The sequence below is a fragment of the Terrapene carolina genome, unplaced genomic scaffold (assembly GCF_002925995.2).
Source record: "Terrapene carolina triunguis isolate 2854851 unplaced genomic scaffold, T_m_triunguis-2.0 Scaffold36979, whole genome shotgun sequence".
In the NCBI taxonomy this organism is placed as follows: domain Eukaryota; kingdom Metazoa; phylum Chordata; order Testudines; family Emydidae; genus Terrapene; species Terrapene triunguis.
The window spans coordinates 11,092-19,627 of NW_020701330.1; the positions used below are offsets into that span (position 1 = coordinate 11,092).

Below are 8,536 nucleotides of genomic sequence, written 5' to 3' on the forward strand. Positions count from 1 at the left end.
GGGGGGGGGGGGGGGGGGGGGGGGGGGGGGGGGGGGGGGGGGGGAGGCTCAGAAAGAAAAAGGTTGAGAACCCCTGTGGAAAAGGTTAATTAAAGAAATAGAAGAGGGGGATTAGTTTATTAGCTATAACGCCATTAACCCCTAATTACTAGCCACCAATGGAATTTTTCTTTTAAATTATTAAGATTTTACATCATTAACTCCATCTCTAAAAATGTTCTGTCTGGGAATATCTAACTTCAGAAAGCCATGAGAATCCTATTTTCATTTTGTTTTACAGAGAAAAATAAAGCTTTTCAAGGACTCCTTTCTAAGCTAAACCTGCAGGAATACCAAAGCACAAAACTCAGGCTGCGGGATGTCCTGGAAATTGGCTCAGAAAGTATAGAAAAGTGGACTCCTCAGATGTTAGGGGATTTACCTTGGCATTTCCTGAGGAAACTAATGACTCTGAATGGGACAGCCAGAAACACAAGCCTTGGACATAGAGCATGTGATGATGAAGGCGGCAGTGAGGAGGCACAGATTGCAGGTGGAGACGTTTTTAGTTTTAGTGACATTGACATCAGAGAGTCTCTGCATCCCCTCGATGTTCTCTGTGCTGTTCTGCTTTGCTCAGACAGTTTCCTACAGCAGGAGATCCTGTCCAAAATGTTCAATGTGCCAGTTTGCCCTCCCTCTGCTGCTACCTGCCCTCGACACCCCCAAGTGCACCCTAATGCTGTGGGCCATGAGGGACATTGTGAGGAAGTGGAGGCCGCACTCGGCGGCAGAGAGCAGAGGGTTCAGTGAGGAGAGCCTGGTGCTCGCGTCACTGCCAACCATTTCCTTTGTGCGGTTGGGGAGCTGCAGCTTCTCCAAGTCCAGACTCCTCAATGAGGTTCTCAGCCCCTCCGAGCAGCACCACAATTTCTTCATCCATCATGACATGGAGTCTGGGAATGTCCCTCGGGAAATTGCAGATGGGTTGGTTGAGATTTCCTGGTATTTCCCTTGTGGGAGGGAGAATTCAGATCTTTTCCCAGAGCCCATCTCAATTACAAACCTGCACGGAGACATTGAGTCGCACTGGTTGCAATTTAGCTTTTTAACTGTCGTCTCTTCAGCAGTGTTCATAGTTACTGAGAGCATCAGTGAGAGGCAATACGCACAGTTATCTTCTCTGCAGGGATTAGCCACTAAATACTACTTCATTCTCAATTGCAAGAATGGAAATCCCAAGGAAACATTGGGATTCCTTAATAGGTTGGCTCCAGTGCTGAATCTGAGCAAATCACAACTACTGAAGAAAGACAGCACCACAAATAATGCAGGATTTGTGCAAAAACTGAAATCTGCCATAAAAAGCATAATGAGTTCATCTCCCAAGAGAATGAATTTGGAAGCCATGGCTGTGACCGCACGTGAACTTGGAATCCAGGTAGATGAGGACCGAAAGGAATGTCAGAGTGCAAGCGAGCGGGCTAGAGAAATCACTGTGAAAATAAAAGATGTGGCAAAGTACAAGAGGGAAATGCTGAGACTGCAGGGGGATCTCTGGGAAGAATTGGCTAAAGTGGAAAAAGAACTGTGCAGAATGAGAAGGCAAGGGGAGACTCCCACCGAAGACTATAAATGTCAACTGAGAGAGAAACAGTTGGAATTACGTAGACAGCAGAATCAATGTGACCTTACTGATGGATTGATTAAATTTGTTAATGGAATAGAACAATTGCCTTCAGTGGAGAAACGTTACTTTCTGAAATGGATGAAGTTTAGCCTGGATCACATTGCTCGAGATAATCTTTTTAAACTACGGGATCAATATAAAGGGAAAAGTAAAATGGCAGGAGATGACCCACAAGCGCTAGCCATGCTGGATAAATTAATATCTTCCACTTCCTTAGGGGTTGAGCATTTCATGCGTGAGTTGGGGCAGTTTTATGAAGCTGAATGCTCAATGGTTAAAGAAGGAGACAAGGCAACATGCCAAAGACAATTCATCCATCTCCCAGGCATAGCAGCTGACCTGATGCTGGAAGGGTTTCCTATGGAACTGCAAGATGGAGATTCATCCAACATCCCACTGCAGTGGGTGACAGATGTTCTGACTGAGCTCCATGCCAAGCTGGGGGGAAGGTCCAGAATGGTGGTTCTAACGGTGCTGGGAGTGCAGAGCACTGGGAAATCCACCCTCCTCAACACCATGTTCGGCCTGCAGTTTGCAGTGAGCAGTGGCCGATGTACGCGAGGAGCCTTCATGATGCTCATTAAAGTGGCAGAGAACTTTCAGCAGGAGCTGGGCTGTGATTTCATCCTGGTGATAGACACAGAAGGCCTGAAAGCCCAAGAACTGGCCAAGCTGGAGGACAGTTATCAACACGACAATGAGCTGGCCACCCTGGTGATTGGGTTAAGTGACATAACCATCGTTAACATGGCCATGGAGAATGCCACAGAAATGAAGGATATTCTGCAAATTGTGGTCCATGCCTTTCTCAGAATGGAGGAAATAGGGCAAAAACCCAACTGCCAGTTTGTGCATCAGAATGTCAGTGATGTGTCTGCGCATGACCAAAACATGAGGGACAGGAAGCACCTCCTAGAGCAGCTGAATGAAATGACCATAGCTGCAGCTAGGATGGAAAAGCAATGTAAAAAAGTGAATTTTTCATGTATTATGGACTATGATGCAGAGAAACACAATTGGTACATCCCTGGACTGTGGCACGGAGTCCCTCCCATGGCTCCAGTGAACATGGGATACAGTGAGAGTGTGTGTGAGCTAAAGAAATACCTGATTGATTTGATAAAGCAACGGTCACATAATAGAGCCCCTAAGGACATTCCCCAGTTTGTCAAATGGGTGGAGAGCCTGTGGAATGCTGTAAAACACGAGAACTTCATCTTCAGTTTCAGAAACAGCCTTGTAGCTGAAGCCTATAACCAGCTGTCTATGAAGTATTCCGAGTGGGAATGGCATTTCCGCAAAGAGATACATCTCTGGGTATCTGAAAAGGAAACTGTCATTCAGAATCAGACATCAGAGAAACTACAGGCTGGTGCCTTATCCATGTTGAAAAATGAGGCACAGGAAAAACTGCAGCACGAGAAACAAAAAGTTTTGGCTCATTTACAAGATTATTTTGAAAGTGGAATTTCAAATCTGCACCTGATAGAAAAGTACAGAGAAGATTTTATCAGGAGTGCAAACTGCCTCAAAAATGAACTTGAGAGCTACTCTGAGAACAAGTGCAAGGAAGCAATTCGAATTCGAAAAGGCCAGCTCAAGACAGAAAAAATCCAGACCTCATACATGCAGATAATTGAAGGGAAAGTTGACAGGGTCTTGGATGAATGTAGGAACAAAAAACATAAACTAGATCATGAGGAACTGAAATTAGAATTTGAAAACATGTGGAGAGAAACACTGTCAGAGTTGGAGTTCAGCAGTTTACAGAAACGTGAAATTTATCGAGAGATGGAGTCCCAGTTGAGAAAGGACCTGGCAAATCGAGGGAGTGCCATCAGGCAGAAGCTACAGGAATCAGGTAGTTTGTTGTTTCATGGAATTGACAATTTCAGAATGAAAAAGGAGTATCTAGATTCAGCATGGATCAAAACTATGAAACAACTGTTGTTCATAGGGGAATGTGAAACAGCTGTTCACACAGAAGAACTTGCTAAATCCTTAATAGATGAGGGTAAAAGATACACTGAAGAAAAGGTAAATTCCAAAGTGGACTATGATGAAATCTATTGCACAGAATTGCTGAACATAATCAACAAAAGGCTCCAACAGGAGGATGTTAAAAAACTTGGCACTACTGCTTGCTTTGAAGTTGAGCTGAAAATTCATATTTTGGGGGAGGCAGCTTGGAGCTTTCAGAAGATGCATGAAGATTTTATCAAACAAAATGATCCTCAGTGTCGTTTAGAGAAACTGAAACCTCAGTATTTCTCCACATTTACTGACCTGTATTTGGAAAAAGATGAGAACCAAACAAGGGCCAGGGATTTCTGTGATCAATGTCTCAAACCCGCCTTGGTGGATTATATCAACAAAAGACTAGGCATAGAGATAGTAGATGACATTCTCAACAAGGCAGAGTCCATTGAATATGGCAGCCGGACCTTCTTCCAGTTCACTGTACAGAAAAAGCTTCTGGAGGAGATGAATTTTGATAACTATGTGAAATATATTAAAAACTATAAAGAATTTGTCAAAACCTGGATTCAGAGACGTATTATGGATCATTACAGGGAGACGAAGCATTTGGGAGAGTTGGAGAAAAAGATTCTATCTACAATAGTAAAGAAAGTGAGGGAAGTTTTGGAAAGCTCCAAAAATGAAAAAAATACCACAGCCTTAGCATTTTTAAACAACTTTTGTGAAGCGCTGCAGAAGGACCTAGTCATTTCCAAGGACAGCTTAGTTGGGATACAGTTTAAAAACACAGCAAAAACAGGCCAGTTTTGTGCTAATATTCAAACCTTTCTTCTGGATCTGGAACAAGAAATCTTATCCCAATTTGGTGGTTTGGATATTCACACCAAACTCTCCAATCTGCCATTAAAACCCCAGGATGTAATTTTTAAGCGAGTGTTTGGCTGTGGGAAGCAGTGTCCATTTTGTAAAGTCCCCTGTGAAGCAGGAGGCAGTGACCACAAGGAGCATTTTGCATCTGTGCATCGGCCACAAGGATTATGCAGTTACAGGTATCTTGATACACAAAAACTTGTCTATGATATATGCTCATCTAAAGTGGTTTCTGAGAACTCATTCCGAAATTTAGACACAAAAGGGAAACATCATCCCTACAAAGATTATCGCGTCTATTACCCAGACTGGCGCATTCAGCCAGATCCCAGCATTGAGGCTTCTGATTACTGGAAGTTTGTTTTTCAGAAGTTCAATCACCAGTTAGCTAAAAGTTATAATGCTAACCCAGCAGATCTCCCAAGAGACTGGGGAAAAATAACTGAAACACGGGCACTGGAGGGCCTAAAGGAAGCCTTTAACATGAAATAAAAACATGGTTAGAGCCTGTTGAAATGAATGTTTTAAAACTTTCCTTAATTTTAAAAAATGGCATGTTAAAAATATTCTGTATTGTATTTTTTTTAAGTCTCAGAACCTCATGTTCACTTCACAACTTCTAAGTGGAACTGACAGGTTTCTGACTTTTCATGTCACATGGCAACTTATGATACAATTACAGAGTGGCTGCTGTACAATTACTGATAGGAACATAAGAACTGTCACACTTGACCAGAGCAGAGAGGACCATTTAGTCTATTATCCTGTCTCCGAGAGTGGCCAATACCAGATACTCCATAAGAAGGTTCCAGGAACCCCGAATGGACAATTGTGGAACAACAGAAGTTTCTTCCTAACAAATTATTAGATTTCAAGGCCAGCAGCAACCACAATAATCATCTACTAGTCTGGCTTTCAGCATAACACCTGGCCAGAAAATTCCATTCAATAATTCCTGCTGTGGAGGAAATTATTCATCCATAATTGGTAAGGAGCAGCTCATTATCAAACCAAGTAGTTTGTGGTTGAACTAAGAAGAGCAGATGTTTTAGAAGGAAATCCAATTGCAATTTAAAGACCTCAAATAATGATGAATTTACCAATTCACTTCGGAAGCTGTTCCAGGTCAGTTACCCTGACTGTAAAAGCTGAATTTTATTTTCAATTAAAAATAAATTTAACTTCAATTTCCAGACATTGGATCTTGTTCTACATTTGTTTGCTAGACTCAAGAGGCCTCTCCTATCTGTTATTTTCTTCCTTAGTAGTTATAGACCATGATCAACCTTCTCTTTGTTAAGTAAATGCATTGAGCTCCAAGTCTCTCAGTATAAAGCAGGTTTTTTCAAACCTTGAATCATTCTTGCAGATCTTCCCTGAAACCTCTCCAATTTTCCAACACACTTTTTTTAAACTATGGACACCAGAACTGGACACAATATCCCAGTAATGATCTCACCATTGGCATATACAGAAGTAATATCTTCCTAATCCTCCTTGATACTTCTTTGTTTATACATCTCAGCATAGGCGCCGACTTCCCCTCTTCTCGGTGCATTCTTGACTGCCCCCCTGGCCGCCGGCCCCACCCCCACTCCACCCCTTCCATGAGGCCCCACCTCTGCCCCACCTGTTCCAACCCCTGCCCCACCCCCATTCCACCCCCTTCTCCAAAATTCCCGCCCAAACTCCCATAGAGTCAGAGCCTATGCATCCAAGATCGTGTTAGACCTTCCTCAGACCCCAAGTTCAGCCACTTACTATCTTAAAGTATGTCAGAGATTGATAGCAAGTTAAGAGAATGGGATGTGAAAATGGGATAAAAATTGTGGAAAAGATACTTTTTATCTGTTATGGAATGTTGGGTTGGCCATATTTACCATAGTTAATAGAAAGTCTCTCTTGAGTTGCTGGAACAGTCCCCAAGGGATGCAGCTAAACCTTAGTCCCAGAAGGAAGATTTTCTACGGTTAAAGAGGAAATAAGAGGATTAAATAAAAGAAAAATAGAGACATTGATTGAAATGTGTAGAGATAAAAATCATCAATAACAGCATTTCTGGCCCAAACTCTCTGCAGTCACCTCAGCCTAGGACCCCCTCTGCTCTCCCTACCCGTGTCCTTTCTCAACTGCTGGCCTGAGACCGTGGCTGGATGGGGAAGTGGCTCCCTCTAGTGTCCCCAGGGCAACACGCTTCTCTCTTCCCATCCCTTCTGGTTATTGCTATCTCTGTCCCTGATATTTTAGTGTCATTCTCTTTTCCGTGTCTTTCCCCAAGGGCCACCCCTCATGATCATCTGCACCAAATAGCCCCTGCCATCGCACTACCCAGTAATCCTCTTTCCCTGGAGCCTCACCACAATGCCCCCTCCCGAAAAACAGAATCATTGGCAAATCCCCATATGTCCCTTGGCCCCATTCTCCTGGTGGTTAATAAATACCCTGGACAGCACTTAGTGCCTTGTGGACACCCTGACTCCCTGCAGTGAATGAGCCCCTGCCTGAACCCAGAGAGGGCACCCCAGCTCTCACCCTGGGCTCCTGCAGCACCAGCGCAGAGCTGTCCCTACAGAGTAAATGAGAGACCCTGGGGGGTTGGGACTCAGTCCTCCCCACCCTGAGCCTTGCTCCCCTTTATCCCAGTCTCTTCTACTCTGGGGGTCTCCCCTGGTCAGTAGCATGAGTGTTACTGGGGCTGTGTGACCCAGGGACTTCTTGGTGCCAACTGGCAGAGGACACAGGGGTGCATTAGGATTTCCGGGATCCCCTGGGCCTGGTATCTACATACTAGTTCAACAAAGCGTGTCATGCCAGGCCTCTACTGAAAGCCTGTGTCACACTGGTCATCTTAATCATTGTACAGATAACATGTAAGGAGTTATGTATATAGACTGAAAATTATGTTCTTAAGGTCTGTGACTTGGGACCGGTGAGAAAAGGTGAAAAACAGGTTTCTTTCAGACAAGAGATGTTTATCGGTCTATCTACATGTACGCTGAGTATTGTATGGTTCACAATGGGCACCATTTACAGTCTGAGCAAAATGTTAATCAAGTGCTCACAGAGTGTCCTGGACAGGAAAAGACAAGCAGCGGGAGTTGTCCTACAAGTGCACACAATGGAGTTTTGGACGATAACTGTAGATAAAGAGACAAACTCTGCATCTTCCCACTGAGGAGACAAGAGGACTGTGTGCTTGTCTCATGAATAGAAGATCACAGCCACACCTGACTGGAAGGATTTGGGGCTTTTGCTCTTATGACAGGACAATGTCCTATTAATCAAGTTTAGGCTCGAGTGTGCATGTCATGATTTTATTTTATATGTAACCCTTTGTTTCTAATATTTCTACTTGTTATCATTTGAATCCCTGTGTTAAATAAACATACTTGCTTTCTGTGTGAACGAGTGTGAGTGCGGTGTATTAAATGAAGCTGTGTAGTGTGGTGTAACTGGTAAGATGCAGTTTGGGAACACCGGGTCTAGTAATTCTGCATGTCTGGTGGGTCAGGGGCTGGACACTCCAGGGAGATGCTCGAGGGTTGGTGGGTGCGTATCACTAACCTATACTGAGAGAGCAAGACCTGCAGAGGCCTAGAGGGGAGTGACCCCCTGGCACACACTGACTAGGGTTCCTCACGCGAAGGGCAGGTGCTGGCAAAGTGTCTCACAGCCCTGGGTATCCCTGGGAGGCATCACAGGGGAAGGGAATGGGACTGACCCAACCCCCCTGGTATCTTGCCTCCTCCAGTGGCTGCAATGTCCCCCCACCCTGGAGCAGTAGCAACCCAGTCCTTTCATGGATGCTTGTTCGCCGGTTGCCCCCTTTGTCCTGTCAGCCGAGAACTGCTCCGCCTGAGGGGGACGGGGCAGCAGCTCCCCCGGGGCAGGGAATCAGAGGGGGCTGAGGCTGCAGAGCAAACAGTCCTATCCCGAGAGCTCGCTGCCCAGGGCAGAGGGGCCCAGCTGGGGCTGATGGGGGAGTGGCAGCTGCCAGGGCCAGGGGCCTGGGAAAGG

At 44.8% G+C, this 8,536-nt stretch overlaps 1 pseudogene; it reads left to right on the forward strand.

Moving 5' to 3' along the window:
• Positions 1–5,011, forward strand: part of LOC112108913 — a 10,482-nt pseudogene extending 5,471 nt beyond the window's left edge.
• The last annotated feature ends 3,525 nt before the right edge of the window (positions 5,012–8,536 follow it).